Genomic DNA, 17,568 nt, shown 5'->3' on the forward strand with positions numbered 1-17,568 from the left:
AGTGGTTTGTCCTGCTTCGTCTTGCTCAACTCAATTTTCTCCAGATAGGACTTCATGAACCTGTCAGTTTCAAACGGAGTGTGAAAAATATCTTCATGCATCGCCTTTCGACGTGCACTCCAAATGGCCCAAAAAGTCACCGTCATCAGAATGAATTGCTCGGGTGGAAGAGAATCGCTCATAGAGAACAACCATAGCTTTGCATCCGTCTGCGTGGTCATGGTCATGTGCTCGACCAATTCCTCGTTGGACAGCGCCCGAACACAACGAGAGGCACTGCACTCCAGCAGCGCATGGCGCCAGTTGTCTTCTAACGGAGACAACCAAAGATGTGACATAACCGGCCCAAAGTAATCCAACGAAACACATTCTATAACTTTTGACAACAGTAAAATATGTGTAAGAAAATTTTGTATATCATCTAAAGGTACGACCGTACGAGACATTTGGTCTGATATAGTAGAACATTTTTTTCTGGAAAGGGGGACGACCCGGAAATAGAGGATAACATAGTTTCATGCTTTGCAACAGGAATCAAAATAGGGTGGTTCCTAGAATTAATCCACTTCAAAATAGCACAACAGACTAGTAGCAACAGAAGGCTGCGTAATGAATCAACTATGTACAGATGATGGATATATAGTCGCATAAAGAGCAAAAGAAATAGAGGACTCTAAGACTCTCAAGGACAATTTGCATGGCAGAAAGGCACCTACACAACCGCGGAGCGGCTAAACTCAAACACTTCAACAGTTAATTAATAGTATCACTATAACAAAGCGGCGCCAAAAGGTCCACAGGCAACATATGTATCGCATCATAGGTAAGATAAACAAGCACAAATCAGCAGTGCTACAGTACCATATATATGTTGCGTGATATGTAAGAAGGTACGTAAAAGGGATATCATAAAATCCTCAAAAATATTATAAGAGAGCTTCTTTTAGCTCGCTAGCTAGCTAGGTGTGCCTGTTAGCCTTTCTTTTTCTTTTCTTTTTTCTTTCTTTTGATGTTGTTGGGCTTTCAAGGTATTTGGAGAAGACAGTTGGAAGTAGTTGGACATATGGAGGAAACCTGGATCCGTCATCCACACACCCACCACACTCCGCATCCGCACACTTCATACAGTACGGAGTACATGACCGCAGATATGCATGCTTCATGTCAACCATGATCGTCCAGGCCTTACCACGAAATTCCTTCTCCCTCAAAAGGCAGCACAGAACATCCGGGTCATCCGGGTTGATGAACGGGAACTCGGGAAGACGCTGCGGTATGCCCAGAGCTTCGTAGCCACGTTGTGCCCATAGACAATCCAGGTTGATCACGCGGTGCAGCTCCCACTGGAACTCCGAGCTCAAAGTCCAGATGGTGATTCTCTGGCGAGCCTGCTGCTGCTGCCTTTTCCTCTCAGGAAGCTGCTGAACCCATCGGGAGCGATAGTGGATTCTGTCATGGAAGTCCTTGTCAATGTGGACGAAGCGCATCTTGCCCTGGCTGACGGACACGCTTCGGTATCTCTCCGGGTAGTAACTTTCGAGTCGTACCTCATTATGGTAGTCATTCTCTCCAGGGAATGGCACGAAGCGGAGCGCTGGCGAGTCTATGGTGGAGAAGTCACACAGCAGGACGCCGGTGAAGTAGTCGACCCAGCAGAGGAAACGGCCGTCGAAAGCGAGCACCTGGTGGGTTGACCAGAGGTGGAAGAAGTGGCAGCCGTTGCTCTGGTCCTGCAGCTGCGTGGTAGACATCTTGATCTTGTGGATGATTTTCCACTTCCCAGTCCCGGAGTTGAAGACGCAGAGTTCGGCAGGCATGGAAGGATTGCCCGTGACATTGAGCTCGGCGACGATGTAGCGGTCCGCCGTCTTGAGCCGCAGGATGCCTGTTGGGAGGCTACCCATCAGGAACGCCCTACCTCTCTCCCTGGTGAACGGAGGGAGCCGCTGCACCGAGGGGGAAGAACCGGCGGCCGTGTAGACGAACAGATCCGGCGGGACGAGGTAGCTGTCAGTCTGGGTCGGGGTGGAGATGTCGAAGAGGACGAGGTCCTTGTCAGCTGCCCGGACGTAGGCATAGGCGGGAGAGAGGGCTGAGCCTTGTTCCTCCGGCCAGTGGACGTTGAGGTAGGAGACCCCCTTTGGAGGAGCCGCGAGGGTGAAGGACACGTAGCAGGAGGGGCCGCCGTTCATGTCTAGTGGAGCGGTGGTCTTGTTCTTGTTAACAGCCACACGAGCAGCGTCTAGGCCGTTGTGGCAGCGCGTGCGGCCGATGCGGCCCAGCATCACCCAATCGGGGAAGACGACGACGGTCTCTTCCTCCGGCTCCGGCGCGCCTCCGGTGGCCATGGGGATCGAACTTGCCTCCAAAACCCTAACCCTATGTTCTTGGTGAGGGGAACCGACGGACTGGAAAGAAGGGCGACAGGCCAAGTAATAGTACTTACGTATAATATACTAGCAGGGCCATCGATCTCAATGGGCCAGGAAACTAGTGGCAGAAGCGAACAAAGCAGGGGAGTTTCTACCACTAAAAAAAAGCAATATGCAGGGACAAGAATATGGCGTATTTTTGGGGGCCTCTACTCTGGTCACTAAGAAGAAACCTAGCGTGAAGAACTCGCCTGTTTGGGGCCCAATTTTAACAAGCAAACCGACAACCAGGAATCATGGGGACGTCAAGATTATGGACAAAGCTGTTGCATACAAGATGAGGAAAAATTTGGAGATTCCCAACACCTTCAAAGGTAAATCATTCGTTGTCCTTGATCCTGAAGTTCTGGCTTTAAATACTAGTAAAGTTGATTTATGCATTGGTATGGATGCTCAAGAACAAAAAGATATTATTATGCATATGGTTGATGTTGAGAAAGCTCGTGGTCTCAAGTTTGCGGATGATAACCCGGAGATTGTTCTCCCTAATAGTTTAGATTTGGAAAATATAGATGATAAGAGTACCCAGGGTGTAAACGACAACTCGGCCATCAATGGTGCTGAGGGCACTGCAGGACCATTGATGAAAAGCCCTGTTCTGAACACCAAGAAGAAGCCATGTGGCTTATCACACCCTTTTAAGATCAAATGATCGGAGCCTTTTGGAATATTAGGGGTATGGGTCAAACAGGGAAAAATCAGTGCCTTGGTGATTTTATTAATAACAACCATGTGGATTTTGTGTGTTTCTTTGAAACCAAAAAAGAGAAAATTGATAGTCATATTCTCAAATACATTTCTGGTAAAGAGGATTTTGTTTGGCAGCTCTTACCTGCGGAGAAGACTGCTGGGGGGATCCTTATGGGTCTGAAGAATGATTTGTTTGAAATCATAGGATTCATAAATAGAAAATTTTGCATTATTGCCACTGTTAAAAATAAGAGCGATGGGTTCATTTGGCATCTAGTGGCTGTGTATGGCACTTCTTATAATGAACATAAGTTAGAGTTCATTGCTGAATTGCTTGATATTATGGATAATCTCACATACCCAGTTTTGATGGGAGGAGATTTTAACCTGGTTAGATCGATTGATGATAAGAACAATGGGATTAGCAATAGTCAATTTTCTTACCTTTTTAATGATTGGATAAATAAGTGGTCCCTTATGGAGATCAAGATTGCTAATAGGAAGTTTACTTGGAGTAATAATCAAAACAACCCTATCTTTGCTGCGATTGATAGAATTTTTACTTCTGGTACCTGGGTGTTGGGGAACGTAGTAATTTCAAAAAATTTCCTACGCACACGCAAGATCATGGTGATGCATAGCAACGAGGGGAGAGTATGATCTACGTACCCTTGTAGATCGCAACGGAAGCGTTGACACAACGTAGAGGAAGTAGTCGTACGTCTTCTTCCCGATCCGACCGATCCAAGCACCGTTACTCCGGCACCTCCGAGTTCTTAGCACACGTACAGCTCGATGACGATCCCCGGGCTCCGATCCAGCAAAGCTTCGGGGAGGAGTTCCGTCAGCACGACGGCGTGGTGACGATCTTGATGTATTACCGACGCAGGGCTTCGCCTAAGCACTACAACGATATGATCGAGGTGGAATATGGTGGCAGGGGGCACCGCACACGGCTAAGGAACGATCTCAATGATCAACTTGTGTGTCTAGAGGTGCCCCCTGCCTCCGTATATAAAGGAGCCAAGGGGAAGGGGTGCGGCCAGCCCTATGGAGGCGCAGGAGGAGTCCTACTTCTACCGGGAGTAGGACTCCCCCCCCCCCCCCCAATCCTATTCCAAATAGGATTCCCAAGGGGGAAAGAGGGAGAGGGGTGGCCGGCCACCTCTCCTAGTCCTAATAGGACTAGGGGAGGGGGGAGGCGCGCAGCCCTTATGGGCAGCCCTTTCACCTTTCCACTAAGGCCCACTAAGGCCCATATGATTCCCGGGGGGTTCCGGTAACCTCCCGGTACTCCGGTAAAATCCCGATTTCACCCGGAACACTTACGATGTCCAAACATAGGCTTCCAATATATCAATCTTTATGTCTCGACCATTTCGAGACTCCTCGTCATGTCCATGATCACATCCGGGACTCCGAACAACCTTCGGTACATCAAAATGCATAAACTCATAATAACTGTCATCGTAATGTTAAGCGTGCGGACCCTACGGTTCGAGAACAATGTAGACATGACCGAGACACGTCTCCGGTCAATAACCAATAGCGGGACCTGGATGCCCATATTGGCTCCAACATATTCTACGAAGATCTTTATCGGTCAGACCGCATAACAACATACGTTGTTCCCTTTGTCATCGGTATGTTACTTGTCCGAGATTCGATCGTCGGTATCGAATACCTAGTTCAATCTCGTTACCGGCAAGTCTCTTTACTCGTTCCGTAATACATCATCTCACAACTAACATATTAGTTGTAATGCTTGCAAGGCTTATGTGATGTGTATTACCGAGAGGGCCCAGAGATACCTCTCCGACAATCGGAGTGACAAATCCTAATCTCGTAATACGCCAACCCAACATCTACCTTTGGAGACACCTGTAATGCTCCTTTATAATCACCCAGTTACGTTGTGACGTTTGGTAGCACCCAAAGTGTTCCTCCGACAAACGGGAGTTGCATAATCTCATAGTCATAGGAACATGTATAAGTCATGAAGAAAGCAATAGCAACATACTAAACGATCGGGTGCTAAGCTAATGGAATGGGTCATGTCAATCAGATCATTCAACTAATGATGTGACCTCGTTAATCAAATAACAACTCATTGTTCACGGTCAGGAAACATAACCATCTTTGATTAACGAGCTAGTCAAGTAGAGGCATACTAGTGACACTTTGTTTGTCTATGTATTCACACATGTATTATGTTTCCGGTTAATACAATTCTAGCATGAATAATAAACATTTATCATGATTATAAGGAAATAAATAATAACTTTATTATTGCCTCTAGGGCATATTTCCTTCAGTCTCCCACTTGCACTAGAGTCAATAATCTAGATTATATTGTAATGATTCTAACACCCATGGAGCCTTGGTGCTGATCATGTTTTGCTCGTGGAAGAGGCTTAGTCAACAGGTCTGCAACATTCAGATCCATATGTATCTTGCAAATCTCTATGTCTCCCACCTGGACTAGATCCCGGATGGAGTTGAAGCGTCTCTTGATGTGTTTGGTCCTTTTGTGAAATCTGGATTCCTTTGCCAAGGCAATTGCACCAGTATTGTCACAAAAGATTTTCATTGGACCCGATGCATTAGGTATGACACCTAGATCGGATATGAACTCCTTCATCCAGACTCCTTCATTCGCTGCTTCCGAAGCAGCTATGTACTCCGCTTCACATGTAGATCCCGCTATGACGCTTTGTTTAGAACTGCACCAACTGACAGCTCCACCGTTTAATGTAAACACATATCCGGTTTGCGATTTAGAATCGTCCGGATCAGTGTCAAAGCTTGCATCAATGTAACCTTTTACGGTGAGCTCTTTGTCACCTCCATATACGAGAAACATATCCTTAGTCCTTTTCAGGTATTTCAGGATGTTCTTGACCGCTGTCCAGTGATCCACTCCTGGATTACTTTGGTACCTCCCTGCTAAACTTATAGCAAGGCACACATCAGGTCTGGTACACAACATTGCATACATGATAGATCCTATGGCTGATGCATAGGGAACATCTTTCATATTCTCTCTATCTTCTGCAGTGGTCGGGCATTGAGTCTTACTCAACTTCACACCTTGTAACACAGGCAAGAACCCTTTCTTTGCTTGATCCATTTTGAACTTCTTCAAAATTTTGTCAAGGTATGTGCTTTGTGAAAGTCCAATTAAGCGTCTTGATCTATCTCTATAGATCTTAATGCCTAATATGTAAGCAGCTTCACCGAGGTCTTTCATTGAAAAACTTTTATTCAAGTATCCCTTTATGCTATCCAGAAATTCTACATCATTTCCAATCAGCAATATGTCATCCACATATAATATCAGAAATGCTACAGAGCTCCCACTCACTTTCTTGTAAATACAGGCTTCTCCGAAAGTCTGTATAAAACCAAATGCTTTGATCACACTATCAAAACGTTTATTCCAACTCCGAGAGGCTTGCATCAGTCCATAAATGGATCGCTGGAGCTTGCACACTTTGTTAGCTCCCTTTGGATCGACAAAACCTTCCGGTTGCATCATATACAACTCTTCTTCCAGAAATCCATTCAGGAATGCAGTTTTGACATCCATCTGCCAAATTTCATAATCATAAAATGCGGCAATTGCTAACATGATTCGGACGGACTTAAGCGTCGCTACGGGTGAGAAGGTCTCATCATAGTCAATCCCTTGAACTTGCCGAAAACCTTTTGCGACAAGTCGAGCTTTGTGGATAGTAACATTACCATCAGCGTCAGTCTTCTTCTTAAAGATCCATTTATTCTCAATTGCTTGCCGATCATCGGGCAAGTCAACCAAAGTCCATACTTTGTTCTCATACATGGATCCCATCTCAGATTTCATGGCTTCAAGCCAGTTTGCGGAATCTGGGCTCACCATCGCTTCTTCATAGTTCGTAGGTTCATCATGATCTAGTAGCATGACTTCCAGAACAGGATTACCGTACCACTCTGGTGCGGATCTTACTCTGGATGATCTACGAGGTTCAGTAGTATCTTGATCTGAAGTTTCATGATCATTATCATTGGCTTCCTCACTAACTGGTGTAGGTGTCACTGAAAAAGTTTTCTGTGATGAATTACTTTCCAGTAAGGGAGCAGGTACAGTTACCTCGTCAAGTTCTACTTTCCTCCCACTCACTTCTTTCGAGAGAAACTCCTTCTCTAGAAAGGATCTATTCTTAGCAACGAATGTCATGCCTTCGGATCTGTGATAGAAGGTGTACCCAACAGTTTCCTTTGGGTATCCTATGAAGACACATTTCTCCGATTTGGGTTCGAGCTTATTAGGTTGAAGCTTTTTCACATAAGCATCGCAGCCCCAAACTTTAAGAAACGACAACTTTGGTTTCTTGCCAAACCACAGTTCATAAGGCGTCGTCTCAACGGATTTTGATGGTGCCCTATTTAACGTGAATGCAGCCGTCTCTAGAGCATAACCCCAAAACGATAGCGGTAAATCAGTAAGAGACATCATAGATCGCACCATATCTAGTAAAGTATGATTACGACGTTCGGACACACCATTACGCAGTGGTGTTCCGGGTGGCGTGAGTTGCGAAACTATTCCACGGTTTTTCAAATGTACACCAAACTCGTAACTCAAATATTCTCCTCCACGATCAGATCGTAGAAACTTTATTTTCTTGTTATGATGATTTTCAACTTCACTCTGAAATTCTTTGAACTTTTCAAATGTTTCAGACTTATGTTTCATTAAGTAGATATATCCATATCTGCTTAAATCATCTGTGAAGGTGAGAAAATAACGATATCCGCCATGAGCCTCAATATTCATCGGACCACATACATCGGTATGTATGATTTTCAACAAATCTATTGCTCTCTCCATAGTACCGGAGAACGGTGTTTTAGTCATCTTGCCCATGAGGCACGGTTCGCAAGTACCAAGTGATTCATAATCAAGTGGTTCCAAAAGTCCATCAGTATGGAGTTTCTTCATGCGCTTTACACCGATATGACCTAAATGACAGTGCCACAAATAAGTTGCACTTTCATTATCAACTCTGCATCTTTTGGCTTCAATATTATGAATATGTGTATTACTACTATCAAGATTCAATAAAAATAGACCACTCTTCAAGGGTGCATGACCATAAAAGATATTACTCGTATAAATAGAACAACCATTATTCTATGATTTAAATGAATAACCGTCTCGCATTAAACAAGATCCAGATATAATGTTCATGCTCAACGCTGGCACCAAATAACAATTATTTAGGTCTAATATTAATCCCGAAGGTAGATGTAGAGGTAGCGTGCCGACCGCGATCACATCGACTTTGGAACCGTTTCCTACGCGCATCGTCACCTCGTCCTTTGCCAGTGCCCGCTTATTCCGTAGTCCCTGTTTCGAGTTGCAAATATTAGCAACAGAACCAGTATCAAATACCCAGGTGCTACTGCGAGCTCTAGTAAGGTACACATCAATAACATGTATATCACATATACCTTTGTTCACCTTGCCATCCTTCTTATCCGCCAAATACTTGGGACAGTTCCGCTTCCAGTGACCAGTCTGCTTGCAGTAGAAGCACTCAGTTTCAGGCTTAGGTCCAAACTTGGGTTTCTTCTCCTGAGCAGCAACTTGCTTGCCGTTCTTCTTGAAGTTCCCCTTCTTCTTCCCTTTGCCCTTTTTCTTGAAACTAGTGGTCTTGTTAACCATCAACACTTGATGCTCCTTCTTGATTTCTACCTCTGCAGCTTTCAGCATTGCGAAGAGCTCGGGAATAGTCTTGTTCATCCCTTGCATATTATAGTTCATCACGAAGCTCTTGTAGCTTGGTGGCAGTGATTGGAGAATTCTGTCAATGACGCAATCATCCGGAAGATTAACTCCCAATTGAATCAAGTGATTATTATACCCAGACATTTTGAGTATATGTTCACTGACAGAACTGTTCTCCTCCATCTTGCAGCTATAGAACTTATTGGAGACTTCATATCTCTCAATCCGGGCATTTGCTTGAAATATTAACTTCAACTCCTGGAACATCTCATATGCTCCATGACGTTCAAAACGTCGTTGAAGTCCCGATTCTAAGCTGTAAAGCATGGCACACTGAACTATCGAGTAGTCATTAGCTTTGCTCTGCCAGACGTTCATAACATCTGGTGTTGCTCCAGCAGCAGGCCTGGCACCCAGCGGTGCTTCCAGGGCGTAATTCTTCTGAGCAGCAATGAGGATAATCCTCAAGTTACGGACCCAGTCCGTGTAATTGCTACCATCATCTTTCAACTTTGCTTTCTCAAGGAACGCATTAAAATTCAACGGAACAACAGCACGAGCCATCTATCTACAATCAACATAAACAAGCAAGATACTATCAGGGACTAAGTTCATGATGAATTTAAGTTCAATTAATCATATTACTAAAGAACTCCCACTTAGATAGACATACCTCTAATCTTCTAAGTGATTACGTGATCCAAATCAACTAAACCATAACCGATCATCACGTGAGATGGAGTAGTTTTCAATGGTGAACATCGTTTATGTTGATCATATCTACTATATGATTCACGCTCGACCTTTCGGTTTCCGTGTTCCGAGGCCATATCTGCATATGCTAGGCTCGTCAAGTTTAACCTGAGTATTCTGCTTGTGCAAAACTGGCTTGCACACGTTGTAGATGGACGTAGAGCTTATCACACCCGATCATCACGTGGTGTCTGGGCACGACGAACTTTGGCAACGGTTCATACTCAGGGAGAACACTTCTTGATAATTTAGTGAGAGATCATCTTATAATGCTACCGTCAATCAAAGCAAGATAAGATGCATAAAAAGATAAACATCACATGCAATCAATTTAAGTGATATGATATGGCCATCATCATCTTGTGCTTGTGATCTCCATCTCCGAAGCACCGTCATGATCACCATCGTCATCGGCGCAACACCTTGATCTCCATCGTAGCATCGTTGTCGTCTCGCCAATCTTATGCTTCCACGACTATCACTACCGTTTAGTAATAAAGTAAAGCATTACATCGCGATTGCATTGCATACAATAAAGCGACAACCATATGGCTCCTGCCAGTTGCCGATAACTCGGTTACAAAACATGATCATCTCATACAATAAAATTCAGCATCATGCCTTGACCATATCACATCACAACATGCCCTGCAAAAACAAGTTAGACGTCCTCTACTTTGTTGTTGCAAGTTTTACGTGGCTGCTACGGGCTTAAGTAAGAACCAATCTCACCTACGCATCAAAACCACAACGATAGTTTGTCAAATAGACTCCGTTTTAACCTTCACAAGGACCGAGCGTAGCCATACTTGGTTCAACTAAAGTTGGAGAGACAGTCGTCCGCAAGCCACCTGTGTGCAAAGCACGTCGGGGGAACCGGTCTCGCGTAAGCGTACGCGTAAGGTTGGTCCGGGTCGTCTCGTCCAACAATACCGCCGAACAAAAGTATGACATGCTGGTAGGCAGTATGACTTGTATCGCCCACAACTCACTTGTGTTCTACTCGTGCAACTAACATCAAACCATAAAACCTAGGCTCGGATGCCACTGTTGGGGAACGTAGTAATTTCAAAAAAATTCCTACGCACACGCAAGATCATGGCATAGCAACGAGGGGAGAGTATGATATACGTACCCTTGTACATCGCAATGGAAGCGTTGACACAACGTAGAGGAAGTAGTCGTACGTCTTCTTCCCGATCCGACCGATCCAAGCACCGTTACTCCGGCACCTCCGAGTTCTTAGCACACGTACAACTCGATGACGATCCCCGGGCTCCGATCCAGCAAAGCTTCGGGGAGGAGTTCCGTCAGCACGACGGCATGGTGACGATCTTGATGTATTACCGACGCAGGGCTTCGCCTAAGCACTACAACGATATGATCGAGGTGGAATATGGTAGCAGGGGGCACCGCACATGGCTAAGGAACGATCTCAATGATCAACTTGTGTGTCTAGAGGTGCCCCCTGCCTCCGTATATAAAGGAGCCAAGGGGGAGGGGTGCGGCCAGCCCTATGGAGGCGCAGGAGGAGTCCTACTCCTACCGGGAGTAGGACTCCCCCCCAATCCTATTCCAAATAGGATTCCCAAGGGGGAAAGAGGGAGAGGGGTGGCCGGCCACCTCTCCTAGTCCTAATAGGACTAGGGGAGGGGGGGAGGCGCGCAGCCCTTATGGGCAGCCCTTTCACCTTTCCACTAAGGCCCACTAAGGCCCATATGATTCCCGGGGGGTTTCGGTAACCTCCCGGTACTCCGGTAAAATCCCGATTTCACCCGGAACACTTCCGATGTCGAAACATAGGCTTCCAATATATCAATCTTTATGTCTCGACCATTTCGAGACTCCTCATCATGTCCGTGATCACATCCGGGACTCCGAACAACCTTTGGTACATCAAAATGCATAAACTCATAATAACTGTCATCGTAACGTTAAGCGTGCGGACCCTACGGTTCGAGAACAATGTAGACATGACCGAGACACGTCTCCAGTCAATAACCAATAGCGGGACCTGGATGCCCATATTGGCTCCTACATATTCTACGAAGATCTTTATCGGTCAGACCGCATAACAACATACGTTGTTCCCTTGGTCATCGGTATGTTACTTGTCCGAGATTCGATCGTCGGTATCCAATACCTAGTTCAATCTCGTTACCGGCAAGTCTCTTTACTCGTTCCGTAATACATCATCTCACAACTAACATATTAGTTGTAATGCTTGCAAGGCTTATGTGATGTGTATTACCGAGAGGGCCCAGAGATACCTCTCCGACAATCGGAGTGACAAATCCTAATCTCGAAATACGCCAACCCAACATATACCTTTGGAGACACCTGTAATGCTCCTTTATAATCACCCAGTTACGTTGTGACGTTTGGTAGCACCCAAAGTGTTCCTCCGGCAAACGGGAGTTGCATAATCTCATAGTCATAGGAACATGTATAAGTCATGAAGAAAGCAATAGCAACATACTAAACGATCGGGTGCTAAGCTAATGGAATGGGTCATGTCAATCAGATCATTCAACTAATGATGTGACCTCGTTAATCAAATAACAACTCATTGTTCATGGTCAGGAAACATAACCATCTTTGATTAACGAGCTAGTCAAGTAGAGGCATACTAGTGACACTTTGTTTGTCTATGTATTCACACATGTATTATGTTTCCGGTTAATACAATTCTAGCATGAATAATAAACATTTATCATGATTATAAGGAAATAAATAATAACTTTATTAATGCCTCTAGGGCATATTTCCTTCACTGGGTTACTAAATTCCCTCTTTCGGTGGTAACTGCACTTCCACGCATTGGAAGTGATCATACGCCTCTGATTTTGGACACGGGAGCTCGGAGGGTTACCTCCTCAAAACTGTTTCGATTTGAAAAATGGTGGCTTGACCACCCGGATTTTAAAACCATGGTGATCAAAATGTGGAGCTATTCAGTTCCTGGCAAGTCAGCCATTGACATTTGGATGAACAAGTGTAGATTATTTAGGAAAAAAGCGAGAGGTTGGAGTATCAATGTAGAGGCTGGGATGAAAAAGAAGAAAAGAGAGCTTCTGCTCGAATTTGATATCCTTGATGTCTTCTCCGAGAGAAATCAAATTAGTGATGTAGACAGATCCAGAATGGAGGAGATTAAGAAAGAACTCACGGATATCTGGAACAAAGAAGAGACTGCCTTTTGGCAGCGTTCCAGAGATCGTAGAATTGTGGATGGTGACAAGAACAATGCATATTTTCAGGCGTTGGCTAATCATAAGCATAGGAAAAATCATTTGGCTGAATTAATTGGAGACAATTGTCTTGTTTACACTACCAAGGAGATGTTAGATGTAGCTACTTCCTTTTATAAGAACCTATTTGGTACATAGGATAAACTTAATGTGCACCTTGGCCCTTCCTTCTGGGAGGAGGACGATTTAGTTACTAATGAAGAGAACGATCTTCTTCAAAGGAATTTTTCTGAAGAAGAAATTAAGGAAGCTATTTTTGGGTCCTATGCACATGGGGCTCCTGGTCCGGATGGTTTGTCCTTTCTCTTCTACCAAACCTTTTGGGATGTGATCAAAAATGATTTTATGGAGTTAGTCAGGAACTTTGAAGATGGGAAACTAGAAATGCGGAGATTAAACTTTGCTTTGATTGTTCTTATTCCTAAAGAGGCTGATGCTAGGGAAATGAAGAAATTTAGGCCAATTAGTCTTAGTAATTGTGGTGTGAAGATTTTCTCCAAAGCTATGACTAACAGGGTCTCTCCTGTGGGTCGTAGATTAATTTCCTCCAACCAAACAACGTTTATTAAGGGGAGATATATTTTGGAGAGCGTGGTTATGGCTCATGAAGTGATCCATGAGGTTAAGAAATCTGGATCTCAAGGTTTAGTCCTTAAACTGGATTATGAAAAGGCTTACGATCGAGTCAACTGGGAGTTTTTATTTGAAATGCTGCAATCTAGGGGTTTCTGCCCCAAGTGGATTTCATGGATAAAAAGTACTTTAATTGATAGTACGTTTGCGGTACGGATTAATGACACTAATGGGAACTATTTCGTTGGAGGGAAAGGGCTTAAACAGGGGGACCCACACTCCCCATTATTGTTTAACTTGGTAGCCGATGTTTTTACTAAAATGCTTAAAAAAGCTGCTTCACAAGATTTGATTGCTGGGCTTCTGCCCAATATAATTCCAGGGGGGTGGTGAGTCTGCAATATGCAGACAACACTATCCTCTTCTTGGAAAACTCTGTCCATAAAGCCAGAAATTTTAAATGGTATTTGTCCTGCTTTGAAGCTTTATCAGGAATGAAAATTAATTTTCATAAAAGTGAGCTGATGACTATTAATATGGAAGATTCAGCTGCTAATGAATTTGCCTAGATTTTCTGTTGTAAGAAAGGATCTTTTCCAATTAAGTATTTAGGAGTTCCTCTGCACTATGATAATTTGAGAAGAGAAGATATACAACCCATTATTGACAGGATTATTAAAGGCATCTCTGGATGGCTTGGGAGATATCTTACATATAGAGGGAAGATTGTCTTATTGTGTGCATGTTTAATTAGCATTCCTACTTATCTTATGTCTGTTATCAAGTTTCCTAAGTGGGCTATCAATGCTATCAACTCTCAGATGGCACATTTCTTTTGGGAGGATGAGGGAGACCATCACAAGTATCATTTAGCTAATTGGGGACTTGTTACTAGGAAAAAAGAGTTTGGGGGATTGGGGATACCCAATATCAAAGAATTTAACATGGCCCTACTTGCTTCCTGGGGTAAGAGGTTCTTTGATGACACAGATTCAGATTGGAAAAAAAAATTATTGCATAAATATAGGGTCAACTCTCCTAATCTTCTCTGGGCAAAAGATGATGGGGGCTCTACCTTCTGGAAGAGCATCACTTGGGCCTTGTCTGCTACCAAAAACTTTTACAAATGGAGACTGGGCAATGGTGAATTAATTAACTTTTGGCATGATATCTGGGTAGGGGAATGTTCCTTGAAGACACAATTCTGGGACCTTTTCTGCATATGTAACCAAACTGAATGCACTGTTGCTCAGGTGTGGGATGGTGTGAACCTTAAACTAACATTCAGGAGATGTGTTGATCAAGAGGGTTTAGCCCGTTGGAACCTATTGCTGGGTACTGTAAGACATTTTACTTTTGTCAACTGAATCTGATATGCCAATCTGGACATTAGAACCAAATGGCATTTATTCAGTTAAATCCTTTTACCATCATATTAACTTTGGGGGGTAGCTTATGCTATCAGAGATGACTTATGGAAGGTCCTCTGTCCTCAAAAGATTCATGTGTTCCTATGGTTGTGTGTGCACAACAAAATTCTGACTAGAGACAATCTTGCCAAACGAAGAAATGTGGAAGATCCTTCCTGTCTCTTCTGTACCAAACCTGAATCTGTGCAACACTTGCTTTTTGATTGTGTGGTTGCTCGCCATGTTTGGAATTTTGTATCTGAATTTTTTGAGATAGAAAGAATAGTCAATTTTGAAAATATCTTTGCCTTCTGGCACATGCATAAGAAAAAACCTATTCTGAATATGGTAATTGCTGCTTCCTTGTGGAGTCTATGGAGACTGAGAAACAATTTCTGTTTTCAGGGACAAAAGTGGAAAAATATGAACTGCATTCTTGCAAAACTAAGCTGTTATTTGCACCAATGGAAAGTTTTCTGCGATGATGCCCAAGCTACTGTACTCCAAAGATGTATCCTGTTGCTGGACAAGCGGCATGGGGAGCTGATGCGAATTGCCTGGAACTGAAGCAGGGGAGGGACGCGTGATAAAACAGGACGAAGGAGAGAGAGGAAGGAGCTGATGGCTGGCCTCGATTTCACTCTTTCTGTTGTTTTTCATGGGTCCTGTAATAAAAAGTAATTGCTGAATAGAGTTTCTTATGGTACTGCTTCCGTGAGCTGTGAGAGAACTTCTGCTCTCAGTCGAGTTGGGTGGCGTAGTTCCCCCTTTGGTAGTATCTTTTAGTTTCGGTCCAAAACTGGTTGTTGTTTGTTCTGCTTTGATATATAATATTGGGGCAGGGGGGCAACCCCTTTCTTTCAAAAAAAAAACAGTAGTATTACAAAACCTCGGTATTCTAATGCGTGGACGTTGAATACTTCAGTATCTAAAAACCGCAGTTTCTTGTGGCTTTGGCAAAACCACTGAGGCGTTTGCCAAATCGTTTTTTCTCAGTTTTCTCCAGTTGTCACCTGTTGTTAGGTTGCATGGATAACCCTGAAGATATCGAGTTGAACCGAACTCAGCTACACGATTTGACCATCTTGTGCTCATGGCTGATGTATGCATGCAACGTTGTGTAGAGAAATTGACAAGATCAACGACAGAGTAGGAGTACAAGGGCGCGTACCTTCCTTCCCCTGTGCTGAGCTTGAATTGTTTATTCATAGCTAAAGAGAAATGAAGTATAATCACACTGGTTGACGGCCGGAAAGATGGAGTTAAGAGACCGACGAGAGCAATCGTTTCTTGGTTTTTAAAAAAGGGGTCTGGACCTCTTTTTCTAATACCGTGAAAAAAATCATGGTTTTGAAGATACTACGGTTTTGCAAATTGGAGTATTTCTTGGCGCCAAACGCATCAAAGTATTTTAAACCGTGGTTTCTAAAAATACCATGGTATTTTTCTAAAACTTCAAAAATACTGTGGTGCCAAACGCAGCCTAACAGAGTTTTGACAACGACGTGTATGACTAATACAAGTTCTCATATGCTTCACACGCTCGTTGATTTCATGAACTAGTGAGGCATAGCGTGAGTGGTTTAAACCTTCACTTTGTATCACGTTGACACTCTTCAAAATCGGATTCCACTTCAATAAGCAAGGATCTGCCTTGTGCAGCGAGAGACAATCAATCCATGATAGCCATTAGCTCAGTTGCAAATGCATCCGAGCAGATAAGCAGGTTACGTTACGCCATGAAACTTGGAAAATAAAACAATGGGCCAGGTAACTAGCTAGTCAAACAAGAGAAGAGGAGGTTTTTTTTTGAGGAACCGGCAGGAGCACTGCCTTTTCATATAAGAAGGAGAATAAAGTTTATGTACAAGAGTGTTCCGGTTTTCTGAGAGAAACCGGACAAAAACCCGTAGAAACTAATCAACCGATATCGGCAGCTACCTGTGCTCGGCCAAAGGCCAAAGTCCTTTGCTTGATGTCGTCGAAGGCAATAGCTGCTACCTCTAGGTGCGTAAGGCGAGTTCCATTGAAGATGCGGCGGTTTCGCTCCTTCCAGATGTTCCAGATGGTGTAAAGGAAGCGGCCGCTCTGCCTTCTTCCGTCGTCCTTGGGCAAATTGGTGGTGAACGAATCCCACCAGTCCGAAATCCCCATCGAAGGGGGCAACGTGGGCGTGGCCCCAGAATCCTCTTCCGTCCACACCTGGACGTGAGACCAAACTGCGGCGGCAAAAGGGCAGTCCTTACAGAGATGAGTGGCTGTCTCCGATGCCCCAAGGCAAAGGGGGCAGCGAGGGTCGTGCGGCCAGCCACGAACGGCTAGCATGTCGGCCGTGAGGATTTTTCCGTGGAGCACAAGCCAGGCGAAGAACTTGCATTTTGGCTTAGCGTGTGCCTCCCAAATCTTGGCTGGGGAAAACCTGGGATAGGATGCAGAGAACTGGGCCGCGTAGGCCGAAGCAGCAGAGTATATGCCATTTGGGGTCCACCGCCAAGTGATGGAGTCCTCCTGGTCCGGGTTCAACTCAACCTGAGAGATAGCTGATGCGAGAGCAATGAACTCCTGCAGATGGATAGGCGATGAAAGACGGGCCACCGATCTGATCCAGTTCTCCTCCTGGAGCTCCTTCATGACAGTTCTCCTCTTCCTGGTGGCAATTTTGTACAGCTCCGGGAAGGCCCGGGACAGGG

This window comes from Triticum dicoccoides, chromosome 5A (assembly GCF_002162155.2).
Source record: "Triticum dicoccoides isolate Atlit2015 ecotype Zavitan chromosome 5A, WEW_v2.0, whole genome shotgun sequence".
NCBI lineage: Eukaryota > Viridiplantae > Streptophyta > Magnoliopsida > Poales > Poaceae > Triticum > Triticum dicoccoides.